The following is a 26,690-nucleotide window of genomic DNA, read 5'->3' as shown; positions in this document are numbered from 1 at the left end:
ATGCATGGCCTAGTGTATCCCTAAATATTTCAATTATAGATATCACTACATTGGTTGTACCGTGACAAAGACTACACATACTTCCATGTTTAGCAACGTAACCTGGGTCTAAAAATGCACATTAGAACATGTCAACAATTAATTTTTGATATAATGTTTTAAAATACATAAGATATATCATCAGGCCAGTGATCATATCAACATATGGTAAAAATGTAATACGGAGTTAAATGCTACCTTTATTACTTGTTTAGTGTCATAGGGATATGAGAGTTATGCTAACAGATTGATCTTCTCGACAATCAATAAGGCTACATGTCTATTGATTGGTTATATACCACGCCATCCACTTCAAGGTGCTAAGGGAAGGTGCTATAAACATATTCTTGACGGTGCACAGTCTAAATATCGAGTTTGAAATATCGACCTACAAAATATTGTGTTGGAAATATCGAAGGTACATAATATCGAGGTAAGAATATCGTTGGACAGAATATCGATTTCTTTTATATCGATGTAAGTAATATCGAAGTTACTAATATCGATATTTGTATTATTGTTATGTATTTTATTATGTATGTGTAATATTTTTTTTGTTAAGTATTTTACTTGTTTTAACTTATATGTGTATTATTTTTATATATTAATAATGTTATTTTTAAGTAAATTTTATGTTTTAGTACCGGAGCGGGTTCTGGGTTTAGAGGGGAATAGGGTGGGAAGTAATTTTAATATACTAAATTAAATATTAATTTTTAGGAATTAGAAATTGATTTTAATTAATATTTGTGTTTATTTCTGTAGCGGGTTGTGGGTTTATATGGGAATTGGGTGGGAAGTAATTTAATTATAATTAATTTATGATTTATTTTTATTTATTGGAATGGGTAAATATTTTATTTTTAATTAATTATTAATTGGCAATTAATTATTTTATTTGATAATTATTTTTTTTAATTGGCAATTGATGTTTTTAATTGGTAATTATTTTTTATTATTTGGACATTATTTGTAATCAATTGGTAATCAATGTTTCAAAAAAAGTATTATTTGGTATGAAAAATAATTTTATTGTTTAATATTTTTTAATTGTGAATGAATTTTAAATAATTAAATTTGTTTTTGTAATGGAAAATATTTTATTGTTTAATATTTATTATTTGGTGACTACTATGTATTAATTAATATGTATTGGTATTTATTGTTAATTTATTGTTAACTTATTGTTAATTAATTTTTCAATTGTAATTATGTTTTTAATAATTATTAATGGGAATTTGTAAATGATGTAGAGTTATTAGAAAATTAAATTATTTATTATTTTAAATACAATTTTTTTTATAAGTATGTTATATTTAAATTCTACGCTATCCAATGTTTTCCCTACTGTTTCACTCTTGGGAGATGGAATAATAATTTTTACCCCTACGCTATCCAACGCTTTCCCTACTGTTGCACTCTGTGGAGTTGGAATTGTAATTCTAACCCCTACGCTATCCAATGCTTTCCCTACTGTAGCACCCTTTGGAGTTGGAATAGTAATTTTCACCCCCACGCTATCCAACCTTTTCCCTACTGTTGCACCCTCTGGAGTTGGAATAGTAATTTTTACCCCTACGCTATCCAACGCTTTCCCTACTGTTGCCCTCTCTGGAGTTGGAATATTAATTTTTACCCCTACGCTATCCAACGCTTTCCCTACTGTAGCACCCTCTGGAGTTTGAATAGTAATTTTTACCCCTACGCTATCCAACGCTTTCCCTACTTCTGCCCCCTCTGGAGTTGGATTAGTAATTTTTACCTCTACGCTATCCAACGCTTTCTCTACTTGCCCCCCTTGGAGTTGGAATAGTAATTTTTACCCATACGCTAGCCAACGCTTTCCCTACTGTTTCCCCTTCTGGAGATGAAATAGTAATGTTTACCCCTACGCTATCCAACACTTTCCTTATTGTAGCACCCTCTGGATTTGGAATATTAATGTCTACCCCTATGTTATCCAACGCTTTCCCTACTGTAGCACCCTCCGGAGTTGGAATAGTAATTTTTACCCCTACGCTATCCAACGCTTTCCCTACTGTTGCCACCTCTGGAGTTGGAATAGTAATTTTTACCTCTACGCTATCCAACGCTTTCCCTACTTGCCCCCTCTGGAGTTGGAATAGTAATTTTCACCCCTACGCTATCCAACGCTTTCCCTACTGTTGCCCCCTCTGGAGTTGGAATAGTAATTTTTACACCTATGCTATCCAACGCTTTCCCTACAGTAGCACCCTCTAGAATTGGAATAGTAATTTTTACCTCTGTGCTATCCAACGCTTTCCTTACTGTTGCCCCCTCTGGAGTTCGAATAGTAATTTTTATCCCTAAGCTATCCAACTCTTTCCCCACTGTTGCATTTTCTGAAGTTGGAATAGTAATTTTAAGTGTTACGCTATCTAATGTTGTCATTACTGTTGTTTTTTGGGACTTTGAATAGTAGTTTTATTTATTTAGCGATTTAATATTTTTATTATTATTTTTGATAATGTAGCACATTATTAATTTAAAAAATATTGAAAGTTTATTAAAAAAAATGTAATGTATTAAATATAATTATTTACTTTTTATTTATGTTATTGTTTTATGTGTGTAGGTGTATTTGTAATTTATAATACTTTTTAATGTATAAGTTATTAAATTAATTTTTAAAACTTATTATGAGGTAAGTATATATTATATTTGTTATGTATATGTTTAATTAATATTATATTATAGTATATGTATTATTTATTAATTTTAAACATTATTAAATATTTGTAACTATGTTTGGTTGGTTTATAAGTATTATTTACTTTATTTTACACTTTTCTTTATTAAAATAAACAATATTTTTAATTATGATATTTTTAACTTCAATATTTTTGTTTCGATATTTTTGTACTTACCATGTTGTAGATAGGCTGTCGATATTCTTGCTTCCGAAATTCCAACATCGATTTTTGTGTAGGTCGACTAACAATATTCTTGACATGATATTTAGGTATCACAATATTAGCCGGTTCCATGCTGATGACGGAACCGCTCCGTCATCAGCCGCGGTGGCGTTGTGCTGATGACGGAGCGGTCCCGTCATGGCCCGCCCGACGCGCCTGCGCGGCGCTGATTTCGCGCCTGCGCAGCGCGTTCTATTAAGCGGGCGGGGCCATGACGGAACCGCTCCGTCATGAGCACAGCTCAACCGCGGCTGGTGACGGAGTAGTTCCGTCACCAGCATGCGCCCGCCGCGCGGTCCCCCCCACCCCCTTAGAGCTGTTGCAGCGATGTGGTTAAAACTCAATATTTTGTCCAAACATCGATGCAACAATTCACTCAGACTTTCATAAGATTCTTCAAGGCAAATAGGCCACCAATCTAGCTAGCTGCTGTTAGTGTTTCAGTCATGAGAAGAGCAAGTGTAGAATACGATTCGATCCCAGCTCTCCACCATCAACATTATTTCTCCAGTTCTTGTACTGGTTTATTTGCAAAATGTAATTGGCATTCAAGTCATGTGTTTCAGTCCCCACACAATACCTTGGGCCCGATTCACAGAACGAACTTAACACTAAATCCTAAACTTACTACCATTTCGGTATTCACAGAATGCACTTACTACTTTCGGCATTCACAGAATGAACTTACTACTTTTGGGATTCACAGAATGAACGTACTACTTTCGGTATTCACAGAATAGATTTAGGACTACTAACTTTACGTCCGCCGCCGGGCCGTATATTCCGCCACCGGATCGGAATTTACGGCTCTTCGGCGGACTTTACGATTCCGGCCCTCAATTTCCGATAAGATGCCGTAATTTCCGATTACGGGCCGTAAAATCTGATTACGGGCCGGATGACCTGATTTTTGGCAGTTGGCCATGTTAGCCAAGGGTAAACACCTGTCCAAGTGTGTACCATCCCCCACCATTGATCAGCTGACACACTGCAGCCAATCCCAGCCAACAGCTCCATTTTGGCATGGAGAATGTTGCCAGTGCCTACAATCCCCCACCACGATCCAGCTGAAGCCAATTAACAATAATTGACCAGCACTAGAAAACACATAAAAGCAGCACACATTGAAGGAACAGGTTTGGCCACAGAGAGTCTGTATCTACAACACTCACAGTGACCCTGAAAATGGACATGAGGAGGAAAAGGAACTTCACAGCAGAAGAGACAACCATGCTTGTGGAGTTCATAGTAAGGCACCACAAGCGCCTCTATGGCTTACCACCCTACTGCACCAGTGGGGCACAGAAGGCAGAGCTATGGCTGCAGATAGCCACTGCTGTCTCAGCCTTGGGGGAGGAGAGGCGAACTGTACAGGACATAAATAAAAGTGGCAGGACGGAAAGCAGAGGGTGAAGGAAAAATACTCAAGGATTGAGTTAAGCCGGATCCTCCCTGCTGCATGCCCTGGACCCCGCATCCGGCTCACCCCACTGGAGGAGGATATCCTGACAACAATACACCCCCACTTGATCCATGGGCTGCCTGTCAGTCACGTCCGCTACGTGGTAACAGGTAAGTGGAATGAAAAGAAAAAGTGCATGAAAAGATTGTCTGTTACACTGTCATTGGGATTAAGGAACTGGTCCAAAGTGTATTTAAAAATATAGTCAGTCAGAGACTCATGTGTCACTCTCTGTATGTAGCACCACAAGTCCCAGAATCCTTTGTATTAGATTTGACAAATCCCTCCTACCCTTCTTAAAACAAGGGCACAGTACTGCAGCCGTACATGCACAACCCTGCAAATTTAATAACTGTTCATATTGACAGGAAATGTGCAATGCCATATGGAAATACTAAATTAGCAATTGACAAATATTAGCAGGGAAGCGCCAGTACCAATGTGACATGCAATTCAACCCTTGCGCCAACACGGACGCGATACATTCAGATGGTGGTGCACTGTGGCGCAGGGATTGACAGCTGTGTGTTGAATCTGATGGTGTGTAAGGGGGCTTTGCTGGAGTTGTTTTTCAAGAGCTATGCAACTCCAATAATGTCCATGCACTGCCCATACCTAACGTGCAGCGCCACTACTTACGTCTGCCTCAAGCAGGCGTAAGGTTGCATCGCAGCAGCCTCTGAGAAGTGACTCGATGAAAAGTTGTAGAATTCACTGAATCACTTGTACACGGAATATCCCAAAGGAATGCCCACCCTGGCTACAGCAAAGCTGACGCAGGTTCAATGTTGTGCAGGGCCTCACAATGTGACGCTTCACCATAGAAGCCTCACGTTGCAAATAATGCTAAATGTGTCGTCTGTTGTACCCCACCGTTGTGTCACAGAAGTGATGCAACAGCAGAGTAAATCTTATTCAAGGGGCATGTTAACCTGCCACAAATTCACAAAGAAGTACATCACCCTGTGCCAGCCTAAATCACTAAGCAGAAGGTGAGAGTATCACCAGATGTAAATATGTAATACACATATTCTGTTGTCCATTTTCCACTCTGCCACGCCATAACATCCCCAACACACCACTGCTCCTACATGCCCCGTCTGCGCCAGTACTTCACAACACTGTTAGCACGCAGAAGATGTGGGCAAATCCCCAAAAAGTTCCACAAGCACATTTTCTCTTTGTTTACTTTTCGGTCTTCTCACCCATTGACACATCCAGCCAGAGCACAGACAACTGCAGTAGCAGAGGTCACCGCATCTAATGGGAGGAATCGGCAACGTACAGAGGAAGGCATGACAACCACACTAACTGGTAAGTTAAATTGGCCAGGAGATGGTCAAATGCATACATTGTCAGGAGACGACAGAGGGACAAATAGTGCCCACCTATGTAAGTCAAGCAGAGATGCAAAATTTGCTTCATTACATTTGGAGTTGTCAACGGACATTCACCTTTACCATATGACATTTGTGAACAGCGAAAGATAAAATATGAAATGTATTGCCTCATCATACCTTTGTAATTGTGGTACTCAATATGTATTTCACAAACAGACCGGGGAAACCAATCCTGTAATCGAGGGCCACAACTAGTCAAAAAGGTGTACCCACTATATTGCAATAGTGTCTGTAGACCTAATCAAGAAAATCTATTTGCACAGATATGGAAATTAAAAACAAACAATGAGATACCAGTCTCTGTAGTATTGACAATGCATACACTGCCCAACTCCAAATCTTTCCTACATACATTAAATTGCACAGTCCACACAGCTGGTCATGTACTGCGTACATTGGATGGATAATTTTCTGGCCATCAACAAAACACGATAGTGGACCTTACCTCTGGATTCGAAGGCATGTCATTGCGATATAGGTAGCATCAAGGTAGTGGGCCCATGCGGGATCACTCATTACATTATGTATGACACACTTCTGCAATGGTGGTGCACAGAACTGCTTGTGCTCATCCACTGTGCCAGGAATAGAATGCATCACATGTGGCAGCAGGAATGTAAAGTTGCTAAACATAACATAATTATCATTTTAGGTACAATGCGGTCCTCCCAGAATCAAAGACGCGCACAGACTTCTGCTACTAGGTTGGACTTGACATCTGTCCTGGGACCACACACTGCTCCGGTGCTGGGCCAAGGTAAGTCAACCTGGCTGAATGCTTATTAATTGTGCCTTTCACCTCCACCGTATGTGTTGTACAACACTGGTGTCCTGCATCACAATATGCTCACATAGGGCATTTGAACACATTGCCGATCAGACCCTGGTGGCAAATGAGAGGCTGACACAAAAGGTATGCCAAGTGTGTGCAGAATGGACATACAATGGAGCAAAGTGTCACATGAACTTGCCAAAACACAACAAGCTTGCACTTCAATAATAGGATGAATCCCTAGCAAACTGACATGGTTAAATCAAAATGAAATAGGTATGGCTGAGGCACACACTGGTGCCAGTTGTGTACATTTCAGATGGTTGTAGGGGCTGCTAAGGTGACTCTTCATGCAGTTACACCTGCAGAATGAATTGGCTGAAGAGCAACACGATAATCCAGTGCAGGCAGTAAGCCTCAAAGCTTCTCACCTCATATGTAATGTGTGATCATAACCAAATGTTGTTTTCTGCTTGCCTCCCTCCTATCGTATTCACATATATAGGTGAGTGTTTGACAAATGAGGTTTGGATGTATGCTGCACAAGACACCATCCGTTGTCATGTAAGTAGTAACATGACGTTGGAAATGGAGTATGGGAACAGTGAACACTCAAAGAATGGACATTAGTAATCTGTGTTCTCTCATTCAGAAATGAGCTCTGTGACCTCATGGTTAGGGAAGCAAAAATGGGCAACATCATGTCCCTGACAACTGCACATCTCACACATGAACTCCTTACTGACTTGTTAACAGACAACATTTCACCCATGATAAAAGTTAGTCTCAATGGTAAAGGTGAAATCAGTGTGATGCAGATGAGTCAGGCTCATTTATCCCCTTCCTTGAACTATCAGTAACCTTCTCATACAAGTTTGTCAGTTGATGTGTCATCTAATTGATGTCAGTGCTGCATGGATGTAACAGCTGTTAAATGCTGCTTGTGAGCAGGTGCCCACATGTAAAGTCAATGAGGTAAACATGCTGCACATCGTCCTTGATTATCCGCAAATGGTTAATGAGAATGAAATGTTGGCTCATAGCTACATTCTGTTGTACTAAAATATGGACTTGTAATTCACATCTCAGTTGCTGACAGGACGAGACCACTGCAGCGGAAAACATCCCAGGGAATGCATGACAACCTGGCTGCAGCTGTGAAACCATCGCGCACCTGTCCTTCAGGTAAATCGGGCATGAGGTGTGTCACCAGCTCAGATTACTTAACCATGACAGAGAACGAGATCCCATTCTGCATGGAATCAACAGTTGTTGTTTACAAAGTGAAACACAAACCAGGAGTATCACATATGCCTGTCTGACAATTGCTGATGCAGATCATTGAGAAAGTAGTTTCTACCCTCTACAGCTATGTCTACAACAACTATGACGAGACAGGTGCAGCAGGATACACCAGGGGGGAACGCAAAGGGACAGCGAGTTGTGGCTAGAGCTGGTGAGTCTGCTAGTATTATGTACATCTCTGTGTAACACCTCAGTGCCATGGTGTGAGCGGTCATTTGTGGTGGTACCCTAAGCAGATCACATGATCCTCATCTGCTGAGGTTTAGTACAGTTAATACAACCCTTGTGTTGCAGCACATGTAATACCTGGTCAATCAATAATATGGTTGCAACCTCTGTGTTTCAGATCGTGCCAGGGGAGAGGATGACAGACCGACAACCAGTGCTGGCCGACGGGAAAATCCCTTGATCCTTCAGGCAGTAATGTCGGCAGCAAGTCAAGATCATGAGGACATTGACTTGGAGGAGGAGGAGGAAGACCACATATCAATTGACTCGGGGATGACTATACTGACATCACGGCATCACATCCACTGCCAAGCAACGCTCGTCTGTCTCCTCTCACATCTGACATACCCTGCCACACTTATGGCGGCCAAAGCGGTACAAAAGGGGGTGATGATGGACGGAGCATCTGAACCAATCAAACACTCACACCCAGTCAAAAGATTTGGGTTTGATCCATCACCGTTCTTTATCCCACTCTGCCACCCCAGTTCAGACATGGCTATATGCAAATCAGTCTGACCCTGTGCCTCATGGGAACATGAGGGTCCATCACCACCCCCTTTTGTACCGCTTTGGCCGCCATAAGTGTGGCAGGTTATGCTCAGACGTGAGTCCCTTGCTCACTTTGCCACTGGATTCAAGCAAGCCGGGCTGAAGCCGGCTGTAATGCCAGAAACCGGTCCTCGGAAGCTTGTTTCCAGTCCAGGGAAGGCATGGCTTGGCAGTTCGGGCTGGACTGTTCCCATGAGGCACAGGGTCAGACTGATTTGCATATGTCCATGTCTGAACTGGGGTGGCAGAGTGGGCTAAAGAACGGTGATGGATCAAACCCAGATCTTTTGACTGGGTGTGAGTGTTTGATTGATTCAGATGCTCCGTCCATCACCATCCCCTTTTATACCACATTGTAATTACCCAGCAGCATTGTGCTTTGTTTGCCCCGCCGCAGCATCACAAAAGTGACCCAATGGCGGCGTAAAAGAGGCGCAAGTGCCTTGTAAATCTGCTCCTCAGTCTTTATGGACTTATTGGGGGTTGGGAGCAGACTGCCTCACAGTCCCAGCACTGTTCGCCCCTTTGCATCCTGGTAAATGCAGTACACAGTTCAAACTTACTTCAAAATCCTCTGTGGTTGCTGGAAATGCTGCCAAGTTCCTCTCAGGTCACAGTACCACTCACAGGCACACAGCAACCCAAAAAGATTTTTCTTTGCTCTCTAAAACTGCTGCACTCTATGAAACGCTCAATCCAGTAACACGTGTCTAGAGATATACAGCAATGTCTGCACCAACTTTGATGAATGACTCCAGATTACTTAGAAGTGAGTTTGAACTATGTACTGCATTTACCAGGATGCAAAGGGGTGAACAGTGCTGGGACTGTGAGGCAGTGTGCTCCCAAACCCCATTCTGTTTATGAACTTACATTACATGTATGTTCACTGTCATATACTGAATTGAGTTCGACATGGGCATCTGATGTGTATTGTTGTGGCTTATGCAACTGTCTTGGCCAAACCTTAACCTTGGCATTCTTGTGATCTGTGTGTCCTGTCACTGGTACATGTGCCAGTTCAAAAACCAGTCCACCAAAAGAGAACATGAAGAGTCCAGATTAAATTGATTCTTGTCATTGATATGGATTTTAAGCTATTTAACGTCTGGACAAGTGTCATCTGCTTGGGAGCATTGTATGGGACAATCCGAATGTGGGTCACAGGTCCACATAGGGTCTGGACTACTACTCTGGCTAAATTGTGAGTCTAGCCTTTTGCCGTCCCCACACATCATCGGACAGTCCATTGCCACATATTGGCTTTGTTGACTTAAAAGGTAGTGCAGTACACCAGTGAACAATGGTGGGTGGTTGTGACAGCTACCTGTACATGTAAAATGTCATACAGGCCACTGAGGGTGAGACGTCTGTCAGTGGGCACACCTTGCTAATTTAGGAACACCTAAGAGTGATGCAAGGATCTCAAAGTCTGTCTTGACTCCATGGCACATGATGATCTGTCTCAATTGGAACCCAACTCTAAAGGTGCAATGTGAATCACAACATCCAATTCCCTATGGCCTTCCATGCGCACACTGGACAGTCTCTGTACCATAGCTCATCAAATGCACACATCAGTTATGGTGTACTTGGTTCAATGGTAGTGGTGCTGGCAGAGCACAATTCAATAAGAATGCATGAGTGTGGCTGAATTATCCAGTTGCCATGAAGAAACAACAACTCCCAAAATGCACTCTGCCCTGTACAGTCCATATGCCACAGTGTGCCTCTTTAATCTTGGTGACTGCTACATGGACACGGGATTGGTGAATGGAGGCATGGGACACACAATGGTACAGCACTGTTTCACTCACATCATACTCCCAGACACATAGTGCATATGATGCACTTACTAGGTATCTGCTGCTCATGCTCCTACAGCTGAGCATGGAGGCTCGGCCAAGTTGCTTGCAGGACCCTCCTGTACAGTGGGGAGAGGCGAGGACGATGCACATGGTGCTGGGAAGACAGGCCAGCCAGCTCCGTGGCCTTGTGACGGGCCCAGCGCTTTAGGTCCTCCCAGCGCTTGCGGCACGCCCTAGCACTCCTGGTGGATACTCCCACTGTACTGCAGCGCTCGGCGATGTTGGCCCATAGCCTGCCCCGTGCTGCAGGGCTCAGCTGGTGCTCAGGGTCCCCATATAGCTGAGGAACTTTCGCCAGCACCCCCTCCACCAAGATGTCCAATTCCCTTTCTGAGAAAGGGGGTGCTCTCTCCTCATAATCCTCAGCCATTATTGGGAAATAAGTTGGAAGAGAGCAGCAGGATGCCTGAGGATCTGCTCAGTGAAAGAGGATGACTCAGAATGAACACAAAATGGCTGCCAACTACTTCCTGTGATGTATTTCCTGTCTCCTACTCCCTGTATAACATTGCCTGTATAAAAAGATGTGTTCTAGTTTATTTTCGTAATTTGCGGCCCGAAAACGTAATTTCCGGTTCCGGGTCGTAGTTTACGCGCATGCGCATTACGCAGCGGCGCCGGAACTTGCGGTTTTGCACCGTAACTTCCGAAAATGACCCGGAACACAATATATCATACAGGAGATGTTATACAGGAAGTGTGAAACAGGAAATACATCCCAGGAAGTAGTTGGCAGCCATTTTGAATTCATCCAGGTCCATCCACAATCAGTAATCTAATCCACTGCCATCCTGTTGTTCTGTTGTAGTAAAAAGTGAAATGACAGTGCAGGTATGAATCATGAATATGTATCTAAAGGGGAACAGATCATTTCATGAAATTTCTGCACAGTCGGGGGGGGGGCAGACAACATCAGACCCCAGTTTCATTTTCGCATACTTTGCATTATAGGACATGTAGTCCACATTGAGTGCTCAGTATCAGAGTTGTGTGATGTGTTATGTACCATTGGTGTGGAGCAGTGTGGACATGTCACAGACACATGGGGGCAGATTTAAGAGCCCTGTATGCCACATTTGCGCCATATTTGCCTCACTTTACTGACGCATCGGCAGTGCGAAGCCTACGCCATGCTGTGGGTTATTTTTAACGTGACGCATATGGGATATGTGTCATTTTGTAAGGCCCTGCGCCACAGTTGAGCGTTCCTGCGCAGGGGGGGTGGTTCCAGCACAGGAAGTGACTGGGTGTAATCTGAAATTTCATTCAGTCACTTTAATGGCCATGCTGCGTCAGATCTTTGCACCTGCTTGTTGAAGGCGTAAGGATTGACACAGCATGTTAGGCATAGGGTCAGTGCTTGCCTTGCTGGAGCTGCATTGCGCTTGCAACACAACTCCAGCAGTGCTTCACCTTTATGGCAGCATATGCGTCACGCTTCTGTCTATACTTGCCCCATGGCACGCCGTATTGTAAATGCGGTGCATCCATGATGGCACATGGGCAATAACTGGGGCATCCCTGCTGATATGCAGGGAAGCACCAGTTATTTTAAATCTGACCCATGGAGCCTGATTCTCCCATGACATCATCACTCACATTCAGGGTCCATCATTTGTGGTGGAGTCAAATCTGTTGAGTTCACAGGCTTGAGTATGCAAGGGTTATGACCTTTTGTGAATTGGTGACCCATCCTTATGAGGTCCAGGTGTGTCTTTTCGGAACATGTATTGTCTGTCATCAGTGTGAACAGTTGGTTTTAGGGATGTCTACCCACACTGATTGCTGACATGGGCACATTACCTGAGGCACACTCTTGATTTGCATGCAGTTAGTGTGGCTTGCTAAGTCATCTTAGGGTGGGATTTATTGACACTGTCGTGTCTATCCAAGTTTCATCATTGACAACAGACAGCAAACCACATTTTGTCCATGACACTGCAGGTTACTCATGTGAAAAACGTGGCAACGAGCTGATCACGGACTTGCACGCCCCGCCGTAGGTCATGTGCAATGGCCCGGTTTCCCAGGTTCAGAGCTAGCCGAGGTTCCAGAGGCATGTGTAAGCCATGCATTAAAGCAATGTTGTGCAAGACACAACAGGCTAAGGTAATCTTGCACACGACTTCTGGGGAGTACTGCAGCACACCCCCTGTATGGTGAAGACATCTGAATCGCGACTTCAACAGACCAAAAGTGTGCTCTATGATGGCTCTAGTCCGTATGTGTGCCCTATTGTACCTACGCTGAGGTACAGTGTTTGCACGCCTGTAGGGGTGAGTAGATGTGGGGAGAGTGCATAGCCAGTGTTGCCTGAGGAGGGAGGAAAGGGCAGTTGTTAACATTTCCCTCTCTGACTTGCACAGAACATGATCTATACATTCGTACATGCAGTGTCTGTTGGGCCGTGATTCTCATTGTACAATGGTTAATATTGGGGGGCATTCAGACATTTCAATGGCACATATCACTCATTTTTAGTGCTTGGTACTTACCCAGTAGCCACATGTTGCCAAATTCTCCAGCAGCCATCCACCGGGAAAGAGGTGACATGCGGAATATGAAGCTGTCATGCGTACTGCCTGGGAACACTGCATACACATCGATGAACCTCCCACTGGCATCACAGACAGCTTGCACATTGATGGAATACCATCTGTGTCTGTTGCAGAAGATGTGTGCAATGTGGCGGGGTGGCTGAAGGGCCACATGGGTACAGTCAATTGCACCCAGCACACGTGGAAATTGTGCAAGGAGATAAAAATCTCTTGCTGCCGTTTGTCTCATGGCCAGTGTATGTGGCATTTGTATGCAGTTGGGGGCTCTAGCAGTGATGCATCTCAGGACCTGATGCAGGCATCGCGACTGGCTCGCCTGGGAAATGCCCACAAGGTCACTGGTGACCCTTTGGAAACACCCAGTGGTGAAGAAGTGGAGAGCAGAAAGGATCTTGAGATATGCTGGTATTGCATGTGAGCAGCAGGTCACAGAATCAAGTTCCTGCTCCCACTCACAGACCATATCCAAGATGACTTCTGGTGGGAAATGGTACCTGGCCCTTACATCTTGGCTGGTCATTCCAAATAGGTTGATCCTCTGCCTGAAAATCCTCTCTGCTCTCCTCCTCCTCCTCAAGTAGTTTTGCCGCATGGCAAGGGGCAGTGCTACGAACACATTCAGAGACATCCTGAAAGGGTTTGTTTGTGCCTGCACTGCATTTATCCATGTTTGTGGGCTGGGATTGGCTGCAGTGTGTCAGCTGATCAATGGTGGGGGATGGTACACATTTGGACAGGTGTTTACCCTTGGCTAACATGGCCAACTGCCAAAAATCGGGTTTTCTGGCCCGTAATTGGGTTTTCCGGCCCGTAATCGGATTTTCCGGCCCGTAATAGGAAATTACGGCTTCATGCCGTAAATTGCGGGCCGGAATCGTAAATTCCGCCGAGGAGCCGTAAATTCTGGCCCGGTGGTGGAAAATACGGCCCGGCGGCAGACGTAAAGTTAGTAGTCCTAAGTCTATTCTGTGAATACCGAAAGTAGTAAGTTCATTTTGTGAATCCCAAAAGTAGTAAGTTCATTCTGTGAATGCCGAAAGTAGTAAGTGCATTCTGTGAATACCGAAATGGTAGTAAGTTTAGGATTTAGTCTTAAGTTCGTTCTGTGAATCGGGCCCCTAGAGTGGAGTGAAGGGGGGAGTAGGGTGTCGTATACTGGATTTGTTGGAGCAGAGTGTCGCAAAGTGGAGAAGAGAGAGTTGAGTGCTGTAGAGTTGTATAGAGTGGAGTAGATTTCAGTGGTTCAGTGGCAGAGAGTGTCGTAGAGTGCAGTGTCGTAGAGTACAGTGTTGTAGAGTGAAGTGGAGTGGAATAGGGCGGAGTGGATTGAGGTCATGGGGTGCATTGGATTGGAGTAGATTGGGATGGATTGTATTGGGCTAGAGTGGATCGGATTGTGTGGAATGGTGTGAATTGAAGTAGGTGTACAGGATGCAGTGGATTGGATTGCAGTTGGGTGGATCAAAATGGGGTGCAGTGGATTGAACTGGGATGGATTGGAGTGGGGTAGATTAGGTCAGTTTGGAGTGGGGTGCATTGGATTGTATTGGGGTGGATTGCATTGTATTGGAGTGTGGGGTTTGATTTGGGGTGCATCAGAGTGAAGTGGAGGTTGGTGGATTGTATTGAGGTGGGGTGGAATTGATTGGAGTGGGGTGAATTGGATTAAAGTGGAGTGGGATGGATTGGACTGGACTAGGGTGGATTAGAATGTGGTGGGCGGATGGATTGGACTTCGTGGATGTGATTGAACTGGGGTGGGTTGGATTAAAGTAGAGTGGGGGGTATTGAACTGCTGTAGAGTGGGGTAGACTCGACGTGTGAAAAGCAGCGAGTCTCCTAAGACCCCCAATGCTGCCCGGCGCATGGTCACCTTTAATTCACTTTGAATTCGCTATCCAAATAACGAGGCAGGCGCTAGGAACTGGAAGGCCAGAAAAAGGTTTATTACTCTTAAGAGGAGACCACGTCAACTGCAGACACGGGGATGTCTCAGGGAGCTGTTCTACTGGCAACTCCTTTAGCTCCTCCTTTTATACAGGTTTGACACAATGCATTTGTTTCATTATCATGGTCACACAAGCCCAACATTGTTTCATCAACATGGTTACACAAGCCCATCATTGTTTCATCAACATGGTTACACAATCCCAACATTAATTCTCCTCCCACCCAAGTCAAAACATATAATCTAATCTTGCAGCTGGACCTTGCTTCAGGGTCTAAAACATGTGAGACCGGCCAGATCTAAGAGTCTGTTCTGATGATAAAAACAGGTCCCATTGTTGGCAAAAACAAGTCTTGCTGTGTGCAGTGCAATAAACCATGTTTGCAAGAGTCTGTTTGGTATTTGGAACCTGTTTGTGTAAGAGTGTCCATGGGTTTGCCTGTAAACAGAGATGAGAGGAAAAACGAGTTTGTGGCAGCAAGTGGTGTTGATGTTGTCGTGGCAATAGTTTATAGCCTCCAGCTCACATACCAGGTTGGCCAGAGGGATGCTAGTAAGGGCAGGGTGAAACAAAGGTGACCAACAGAATTCAAAATGGCTGCGGTTGATCAGAATGACTGCAGCTTATGTGCACGTAGGAACTTCAACCAGACAAGATGGTGCAGGTAATTTTTATGATTGTTGTTTTGCTTTTAACAGTCGCCCCTTTGAACATAACTAGCCAGCTTGTCAGTCTATTTCAATCTCCATAATGTCCTGTATCTCTTCTTCATAAATTACTCTCATTTTTGTTAGCTGAGTGTCCATAGTCTTAGGGCGCAAGGTACTTATGCAAAGAGAACACAAAGGTGGGATACAGTGTACATTCAAACAACAACCACAAATTGCCAATACTGGGACCAAGAGAATCATTGATATTTTCCAACCCCAGTCCTTCAAGATGCCCCAAAGCCAACTTCCAATTGTCCAAGTCTCTGATCCTTGATGTGCTCCTCCATGGTCCGCTAGTACCACGTCCAGGACCATGCGATTTTGTAGGGCCACCAGACGTACCGCTTGAAGCTCGGCAGTGTTGTTGGTGAGGATGCCAGCTGTGACGTTCAGGGCGGTTTCTAACGCTTGAGACAGATGTCTGATGGCTCGGCTGTTTTCCATCAGACCCCATAGCGGGACGAGCCCTTTTGCTGCGTCAAGGAACTGTGATGCGACAGAGTCTGCTTGATCAGTGTCTTTAGAACGCTTTTCTCGATGATGCTTAGCAGGGGCTGTGTAGGTTGGTGGCAAAACAAAGGCGATGTAGCACGTGCCCTCCCCTCCCCCCCCAGTTTCTTGGGAGCCAGGAGTAGGCTTTGGTTTCACAGACAAAGTACATGTTGGGTGATGCAACAAATGCTGGAGGGTTGGCAGTGTTCAAAGTCCTTACAATGTTACAAGTGCTGGGACCCACATTCTTAGTACCACGGCCTTCAATGCATACAAGGCCAGAGACGTTCACCACAGATAGGGCCACAGTCAGTGTTGCAGCAGTTCTTTTCTTCAGGCAGGAAAATGTGGCTCTGACAGGATTATTGAACACTTGTATTTCCACTCATTCTTTGGAGGGGACATTCATTGGGAATGTCGCATTGGAGGTGTGAGGGCAAAAGGGAGTGGCTGTTCTTCCTGTTTTGTTTAGCCAGAACTTGTTGTACAACTGAGCGATTGTCCCATCGGAAGTGGCATTGTCTTTGTAACTTTCTTGTAGGAGCATCATCCAGGTAAGGCAAGATCCGTGAACAGAAAAGGGTGAAGGGATGAAAGGGATGGAATGTTCAGTGGCATGTGGTAGCAGCCCACAGACCCAACAGTTAGTGGCATTGGTGGCAAGATTGTGCTGGTGCAGCATCTGTACGAAAGAATGATTCCAGAATTCTTTGCGTCGTTCTCGGAGATGTGGCGTTAGTGATACCAGGTAGTATTCTTTCTTGGTGATTGGTTGCATGGTTGGTGACAATGTTCTATATGCAGGTGCATTCTCTTCAATGATCCAGAGTGTGACCATTAGCAGGAGGCAGGTGAGAAATGCGGCTACAAGTGCAATTGTATTTGTACTGTGCAGTTCAACAGTCTTGGTGTCTTTGCGGTGGCTTTGCAGGTGTTCCGTTTCTTGCATCATCTTCGAGGAGCTCACCAACTGTTAGGACCACAGACTTTTGTCTGACGCTTTTCCTGGTAGCATTGTTTGGCTGTGCTACCGATCTGAGACTCTGACTCAGTTAGTGGCCTGGTTGTTGGAGCTCCCCCCTTTCGCCGAACTTAGGTTATACCCTTCCTTGGATGGCACCGTGGGGTCGGGAAATTCAGACAGTTGGAGGGTGTCTTCTTGTGGATAGCAACTCAGAGCTGGTCGCTCCTTCGCGAGTACTTCCTCTTGCACCTCCACCTCTTCACAGGTTGCCAGCAATGGAGGGACTTTGTTGCAGTGATGGGCGTGTAGCGAGTTTTGTTTTCCTTCTACTCGGAGGGCAGTTCGAGTGGTGATCAGGACTTGCCAGGGGCCCGTCCACCTGGGCTCCAGATTCTTTGTTCTTTGTAAGTTGTGAACTAGGATGAAGTCCCCAGGCTTTATCACGTGTCCTGGGCCCCTGGATACGTCAGGCACGGCTTGCTGCACCTGTTGGTGGATAATTGTTAGCTCGTTTGTCAATTTATGCAAATAATCTGTCATTAATATGTTCGGGACATCATTAATGGAGGTGGGTCTTGGTGCAGCTCAAATGCTCATAGGCCTGCCGAAGACCACTTCATACGGGGTCAGTCTGTGTTTGGTTGGGGTGGAGCGCATTGATAGCAATGCCAATGGAAGGGCGTTGGGCCATTTCAACCCTGTCGTGGCAACTATTTTGGCTAGCTTTAGTTTCAATGTTGCATTGTGTCTCTCTACCAGGCCCGCTGATTGGGGGTGGAAGACGACATGGAACTTTTGTTTTACCCCAACCATTTCAGTATTTTCTGTATCACTTCGGCTACGAAGTGTGGGCCGTTGTCGCTCCATAAAGTTCTGCAAAGGCCGTATCGGGGGAAGAATTCTTTCAACAATACTTTTGCAGTGGCTATGGCAGTATTGTCGGGGGTGGGATATGCCTCCACCCATTTGCTAAAAGCGCACACAACCACCAAGACATATTTTAGACCATGGCATCTCTCTAGTTGGATGTAATCCATTTGAAGGACTTCAAAGGAGTGGTCAGGGACTCCAAACCCTCCCCCTGGTACCACTGTCCCCTTCCATGGGTTGTGTTGTAGGCAGACTATACATTGTTGTACTAGGCGCTTTGCAGATTCTGTTATCTTGACATTATGCCATACTCTGGTGATTAGTTCAATCATGGGGGTGGAGCCTATGTGTGCTGGTAAATGTGCCATGGTCAATATGGGGATGAGGTAGGCATTGGGTAACAGCCATTTATTTCCGTCTTTAGTTCTCCAGCAATCTTCCTCGTCTTTTAGTCCCACCTTTGTCCAATCGGTCAATTCGTCTCATGTGCCTGTAGTGTGTATGTCCCTTACAGTGGACCTAGCGTCAGTCCATTGTTCAGCTTGTGACCTGGTCACATACAGTCGTTTCGTAGTTCTGTCTTCTGCGGTGGCGCGGGCAGTAACATCTGCTAGTGCATTTCCCTGTCCAATGAGATCAGTCACTTTCCTATGTGCTTGGCATTTTATCACTGCTAACTTTTTGGGGAAGAGGACTGCTGGCGTCAAGGCGGAGACTAAATCTCCATGCAGGATGGGTGTACCTTGTGAAGTCAGGAACCCTCTTTCTTTCCATAAGATCACAAAATGGTGAACCACCCCGAAGGCGTATTGGCTGTCGGTGTATATGTTAACTGTCATGCCAGCTGCTAAAATACATGCTTGTGTGAGGGCAATAAGTTCTGCTGTCTGGGTGGAATGTTGGGCAATACTGGCTGTTTCTAGAATGGTTCAGGCTGTGGTGACAGCCTATGCAGGTGAGGTGGTGCTGTCGGGGAGTTTGATGCACGAACCATCCACCCATAGTTCTCCATCTGGCTCTAGAAAGGCGGTGTCTCTGAGGTCTACTCTACTATTTGTTTGTTCATCGGTTAGTGTCACACAGTCGTGTAGTGGAGCCACGTTAGGATCATTTTCGGGTAGGGGTAACAGTGTGGCTGGATTGAGGGTGGTGCATCGCTTTAGGGTAATGTGCGGTGCTAGCAGGGTCAACTCATATCCTGTCAGTCGGGCGCTAGTCAAGTGTTGGGTTTTGGTCTGGTTCAGTAGTGTGTCGACTTCATGGGGTACTAAAACAGTGACTGGATTGCAGAGAGCTATTCCTTCGCTCTGGCGTATTGATACTGCTGCAGCTGCCACAGCGTGCAGGGACACTGGCAGTGCTCTGGCTACTGGATCGAGGGTGGCAGAAAAATATGCACAAGGGCGTTGTTTGTGTCCAATTGATTGTGTTAGGACAGACAATGCACATCCCTCCCTTTCGTGTGTGTAGAGGAAGAATGATTTGGAGTAATCTGGGGTTCCTAGGACTGGCGCTGAGCAAAGGGCATTGCGTAGTTCTTTAAAGGCATCTGGCATTCGGGGGTCCAGGGGAGAGGTGAGGGGATGTCTTTAGCTAGGAGGGAGAGAAGGGGTCTGACAATGAGGCTAAAGTTCGGTAACCACTGTCTGCAAAACGAGGTGAGGCCTATCAAAGAGCGGACTTGCTTCTGATTTTTGGGGACAGGGGTGTCTAGAATTGTCTGGATCCTGTCAGGCGTGAGTTTTCTCCCTTCTTTTGATGAAAGGTGACCCAAATAGGTCACTGGTGATTTACAGAACTGCAATTTCTTTCTGGAGACCTTGTGACCATTCTCAGCAAGGAAATGGAGTAGTTTGATGGTGGCTGTGACGGCTATTGGTATGGTGTCTGCTGCTAGAAGGATGTTGTCTACATATTGTATTAGTGCCACTCCATCTGGCAATTGTATGGCGTCCAACTGTCTTTTAAGCACCTGGCTATAGATGCTTTGGCTCTCAGTATACCCCTGAGGTGCTCTGCAAAATCTATACGAACGGGAATTTAGGGTAAATCCAAAATGATAGCGGCTGTCTTCGTGTATAGGTATGGGAAAGAAAGAGTTCTTGAGGTCAATCACAGTGAAGGTGGTGGCAGTGGAGGGGAATAAAGTCAAAATTGTGGTGATGTCGGAAACTACTGGGTATTGTGGCACTACAATTTTGTTTACGTCCCACAGGTCAATATGAAGCGGTAGGCTTTCCCGTCTTCCTCTCCCTCTCTCTTTACAATCGGTAGTATGGGACTGTTACAAATGTTGCTCACTACTTCCTCTACCACCCCTGCCTCTACCAAAGAGTGTATGATCTCTGTCATTGCTTTCTCACCCTCTGGCGATATTTTGTACTGCGGTACCTTCGGTAGGGTTGCGTCCTGTCGTATTGTTACGTGTACTGGGTCAATCATCATTCGTCCTACGTCTGAATCAGCCCTAGCCCATAAGTGTGATGGCAAACTGTCTAGTAGGTATGCGTCAGTCTCGGAGATGGAAAACATGTGCTGAAAAGGGTTCTCTCTATGGAGTTGGGGGTCGTCATAGAGGATGACACGCACTCCGTCTGGTGAGCATCTGCTAGCCGCATGGAAGTGTTTCAAAAGGTCGAGACCCGTAATGGCGTCTGGGGTGTTAGATGAGAGGAGGAATGTTGTTTTGACGCCATTGCTGTCAAGATAAAAAGGGATCGGTCGGGACAAAGGGTTGGTGGGGGGCATACCGTCAAATCCTATTGAGGTCACATGTGAGCCTGACAAGGGTGCCCTTGGAATCAGTCATTTGGATAGTGCACTACGTGTTGCTCCCGTGTTTACCAATAATGGCGACTTTGTGCCCAGGACCTCAGCGGTAACATAAGGGTCTTGCTGATCAACATAGAGCTCCACTGGATCCCTTTTCCTTGGCTGTCCTATGCAAAGTCGTACATGTTGTCGTAATCTGTCTGTTGGTACTGATTCTGTCTGGGATGGTCAAATGTGTTCACTCTTCCTGGCCTTTCCTCGCTTGCTTCACTCGCATACCCTCTCCCACGTCCTCTTCCTCTCTGTCCACTTGCTATTTCCCTCACCCCTCTGCCCCTACCAGCTCCTAACAAAGCTGGGCATTGGGATTTCCAGTGTCCATATTCTTTGCAAAATGCACATTGATCCTTTCCTAGGTCTTGGTTTCCTACATATGATGTCGATGGATTGTTCCTAGGTGGTTGTACTCTAGAGGTATTCTGCTGGTTTCCTCCCCTATATTGCTCCCTTCCTGTATTCGCCCCCTGGAGTTGTGCTATCATTACCCTTTCCTTCAAGTCCTTCTTTTTCCTTTCTGTAGCCCTGTCATTTTCGTTTCTCTTATGCTCGTAGTACTGGGCCATTTGGAGAATGGCCGTCGGTTTAGATGCTGCCCAACTACTTTCACTGGCTTGTAGTTTCTGGGATACATCTGGCAGTAGTCCTTTGATGTAGTTCTGCACAAATAAGTGATGTCCGGTTGCGGTGGACATGTCTTGTCTACTGTAATCGGAGAACACAGTTGCAAATCTGGAGAAGTACTTTGAGACATCCTCTTGTGGTTTCTAGCTGCATGCGGTTACTATGGACCAGTCTATCTTTTTCTCTGGGATCAGCGTTTTCACTTTCTGCACTATTTTGTCAGGGAGATCTAATATTGCTTTAACTGGTTTTTGACCAGGGTTCCGCTGTTTATCTAGTGTGTCGAGTTGTTCCCAGGTATGACCAAACAGTTCGGTATGGTCTACTTTCCTAATCTGTTTCCACACATCTGCTGGCAAACATAACCCGAAGAACAAGTCTATGTCGGCAAGTGTCATTATTGTTGATCCCAGAGCGGTACCTAGCTCGGTGTAAAAGGCGGTGGGGTTCTTTCGTAAATCCGTCAAAGATTTACGTAATGTCAAGATGTCCTGTTTGTCCCATGGCTGATACACCCCATTGTAGACCACCCTTCCTCTACCGTCTTGATGGTTTATATCGTCATTAGTCTCTTGTCCTATAGGAGTAACCAATAAGGGGCAGCTTCTTTTATTGGCATCATGCTATCTGGTTTTTCCACCGGGGGTCCAGCTATCTTAGTTGTCCTGTCCCTATCTATCTGTCCTTGTTCTTCGAGGTGACGCAATACTTCTAGTGTGGATGAAAATAGTTCTGCAACATCATTGTCGCCTTCATCTCCGATGTCTACCTTCCTATAGAGAGCCACTAGTCGCCCAGGCCCTACGTCTTGGTACTTCTCTTCATATGCAGTAAGGGTGTGGTAACAGAGACGTACAATAAAGTATTGTTTGTGGTTTTCAACATAGGAGTCGCATTTGTCAGTTACATATTCTTCTGTTTCTTCCATATCTATGAGGGTTTTAACTATTTTATCAATGCCTGCTTGCTCATTTTTACTTAATCGCTGGACCCTGGGCGCTCCTATTTCTTTTGTTCCTACCTCTACTACTGCATCCTTTGATGAGGCATTTGGTGTGGTTGACTCGGTGGGAGCAGAGGCGGTGGTGACTGAGGCGATTGTGTCATCTCCAGCTATACTTTGGCGGTCCTGGCGTTGTACTACGGGATGAGTAGGGGCATAAGAGAGTGGCATGTATATCATTGGGGGACATAATAATAAATCAACATCTACCCTCTGTTTTGCAGGTAACTCGGGATAAAGAGTTGAGGGCGTTCTAACAGGGCATTGACCTGATATTTTTGATTCCTGATCCTTTTCTTTTAGTTCCTCTTCTAACTTTTTACAGGCTTGGCAAGCTGATTTTCGTGTTTCTTTATCTTGTCTAGCTTCGTCTCTTTTCTTTCGTTGAGCTGCCTCTTTTCGTCATAAACCAAAACCGTCAAACATGGCTGGTCTAGCTTTCTTTTTGTGGAGAGCTAATTCTAACGTTTCTATTTTGGTGGGATCGAAAGATCCCGTCAGTGGCCACTGATTTATCCGATCCTTCCTAGTGTACTTATGCCATAGTTTGCTATAAGCTACGGTGGCTAATCCATATTTTACGTACATGTCCTTGTTAGGGGTGCCGGATGACTGACCTCTAACAAACGGTCCGGTCCAAAACAATCAAACAATCTAGAGAAAACAGGCATGACGTATTTAGCAAACAAAATTAATATCTCAATTAATTTTAGACACAAAGTCTGCATTACCTGTCCTTCGCTGTCTGCAAAGAGAGAATATTCATATTCTATGTTGTTTGCAAGCAGGGAATGTCTCAAATAACGCAAAAAAGGAATACTAGTATTTCTATCAATCAATCAATCAATTTAAGTAGTTTTTTTTCGTGACCTTACCCGGACCATATGGACAGTTCTTCGTCTTCCCCTTCCAGCGCCTGGTTGTCCTCTTACTCCAACAATCAATGCAGGTCACTCGAGAGAGGTCTGTTCGGAACCGGTGAAGTTCAGTCGATCGGCAGCCAGACGAGGGTCTCTTTCAGGCAGGTGCACTCCAATCATTTAGTCGTTCACTCCATCGTTAGGACCTCTCTACCGGACCCACGTGTCTCTGATGGGCCCCAACGTTGGGTCGCTAATTTGTGAATAGCAGCGAATGTCCTAAGACCCCAATGCTGCCCGGTGCAGGGTCACCTTTAATTCACTTTGGATTCGCTATCAAAATAACGAGGCAGGCGTGGACATTGGAAGGCAAGAAAAAGGTTTATTACTCTTAAGAGGAGACCACATCAACTGCAGACACCGGGATGTCTCATGGAGGTGTTCTGGATGGGATAGGGGCTGATCATTTTGGATTGGAGTGGGGCAAATTGGAGTAGGGCAAATTGGAGTAAGGTGAGTTGGAGGTTTGGAGTGTGGTGGATTGGAGTGAATTGGATTGGGGTGAGTGATTTGGATTGGAGTGGGGTGGATTGGATTGGACTGAGGTGGATTTGATTGGGTGGGGCAAGGTGGAGTGGATTGACGTGGATTGGAGTGGGGTGGATCGGGGTGTAGTGCACTATTATGGGCTAAAGCATAATTTCAGAAATTACTAATAAGAAAGAAACAATGTCCACAAGCAAGAACAAATAGAAATATGCGAGCAAAACGAGAATAGAAGACTTGAGAAAATAAAAGAAATGTAACCATAGAAAATAACGCTTTGCAATTTTGTTTGTCCTTCTGGGCATGCTGTTGCAAGTCACCTGCCTTTTGTTTGCAGGGCGCTAAAACGTAAACAGAACAAAATAGTACTTCAGTCACGTTGGGAGCAGCAGAAAGGCATTGATTAATTTAAAACAAGCAGTGCTTGGTAATTATGTTAGGTCTGCCTTGATGAATTACATGGCTTTAAAGATGAGTGCCATGCAAAAGAAATGGTAAGCAACAGGCTGGCTCCAAGCCCTTTTAGGTATAAACAGTGTCTCACAAGCCAGAAACATGTGTTGGGGTATGCTCCCGCAGCCTCGACCCTAAAAACCATATGATGACACTTGTCAGAGGAAGTCAGAGGTAGGTGAGAGAAAGTAGGGAAAAAGACGATTGAGAAAAATCACTCTTCCCTTGTAAGATGAGTTTGGGTAATTGCGCAATTTGCCCATGGTGTAAAACATCTCTGCAGGCAGGCATGCTGCCAGCAAATGTGATCACTTCACCTCCATTTGGCAGATTTTTAGTCTGAGCTAGCTTGAGCTAAAATAAAAAAAAATGCCTGTTTGACCTTACGGGAAATCTGTGTAGACAATTCATTGTAACCGGCTCAAAGGCCAACAGTTCCAGATGGTGCACACTTAGCCATGTTCAACTGGAACTTCGGAGTTTGAAAGAAAGAAAACCTAAAGGGGAAGATTTACAAATATTGCATGGAACACAGTGGAGTGTCAAAAGTGTCTGCGTGCTGTTGCATGAGAGGGAACGAACATGGCAGCACCATGTCTGCAAATATATTGCACTGTTTCTCCCTTGCCCTGCGCTGGCTCTCTTTGAGTCTGCCTTAGGTCTCACACACACACACACACTCTTGCATTATTGTTTCTAGCATAGGATTTGTACAGAAAGGATGCAAAATTCTATGCTTAGACGAACTGTAAAACCTTTTCCACATTTGTGATGCGCTTTAACAATACAGCACACATGTACCGTTGGAAAAGGTAGGAGAAATTAAAATATTTTTTCGCTTAGCACCTGCATAATTTTTCAATGCAAATCCTTTACTACCACTTTTAGCAAATAGTGCTTTGAGTCAAAACCCCTGGGCGGTTGCATGAGAGTGCCAGCGTGGTGCATAGTTTTGTGCTAGAAAGTAAATAGTTAATCAAGACTGTGCTCTGGCCTGCGTTGATTATAGTGGCTTTGCACCAACACAAAGACTTGACAAATCAGAGTACTTCACTGTGGAAGTTGACTTGAAAGGCTTTACCAGAAGTCAAAGTTTAAAGGGGTTTTGCTCGCTGTTTTTCGGGATCATTTATGGTACTCTTTAGGGCTCATTCCTGTTATGTAAGTTTTATTGACATTCCCCCTTTTTTCTTGATGTTATATCTAAATCACGTGCACAAGTATGTTGCTGGTTTAGACAAATCACATTTTCAATACAGAAAACCAAAATAAATATCTTCACAGACTTCTCATACTAACTCCTTGGAGAAATATATTCTGCTTCTTAGTCCCACATGTTCAAACTCTGGTTAACGTTTGTCATTATAAAAAATATACCCTTTTTTTTTGTTTTTTTTTGTACCCATTCTAGTCATCTCTCACTGCTAACCTATTCACCCTGCCCTTCTACGTAATCTAGTCACCTCACACTGCTAGACTGTTCACCCTGCCTTCTATATCATTAGCCAATTGACTTGCTCCATTAATTCATAGGGCCTTACCTGATCTCTGTTCCTCCAGTATTTTCATAGGGCTTTTTGACTGAGGGCTGTAGCAAGGCCATGAAGCCATTCATTGTGGAGCAGAAACACCGATGTGTACTGCACATTTTTTTCTCTAAATCCGTATTTGTAAAGAGCAAACTACTCACCCTTCCGGTTCGCAAGGCGCTGGGGGCAGTTGTGGAAATAAGTGAGCTGTTGCCCACAGTCACATGGTGCTGAGATGAGCTGTCGCCGGAGCCAGGGAACGAACTGTGAGGGCTGTGCTCCGAAGTCAGCTGCCCTGGCCACTGCACCACACCTCTATGGGTACAAGTTGCACTGCCTACGGGACATTCAGTATCTCAGAAAATCTCCAAGCTAGTCCATGGGCTGGAAACCAGAGACCACATTATGTAAAGTGCCCAGGAGGTCACAACAGGAGTGTGTGAATGCTTTCTCTGCTCCCAAGGCACCTTAGTATTACAAAAGAGGATGAATTCAGTTGCACTGGCCCTTCTGTAATACAGACAGCGCCAGCAAACATATAGCTCTGGCGCTGTTCTATAGACAGGGTCGGATTGGGAACACAATTCGGCCCGGGCACTGACGAAAAAAGTGGCCCACATTCAAGAGGCGTGGCCCATATTTAACCGCTTCCGCACCCATGACGAGCTGGCTTTGTCATTAGCGGGGAAGGGGTTAAATCAGCCCTCCAGGCCTCGGGAAAATGTCCTGGCAGGGGAGCAC

The sequence above is a fragment of the Lissotriton helveticus genome, chromosome 11, assembly GCF_964261635.1.
Source record: "Lissotriton helveticus chromosome 11, aLisHel1.1, whole genome shotgun sequence".
Classification (NCBI taxonomy): Eukaryota; Metazoa; Chordata; class Amphibia; order Caudata; family Salamandridae; genus Lissotriton; species Lissotriton helveticus.
This window is presented reverse-complemented; position numbering follows the sequence as displayed.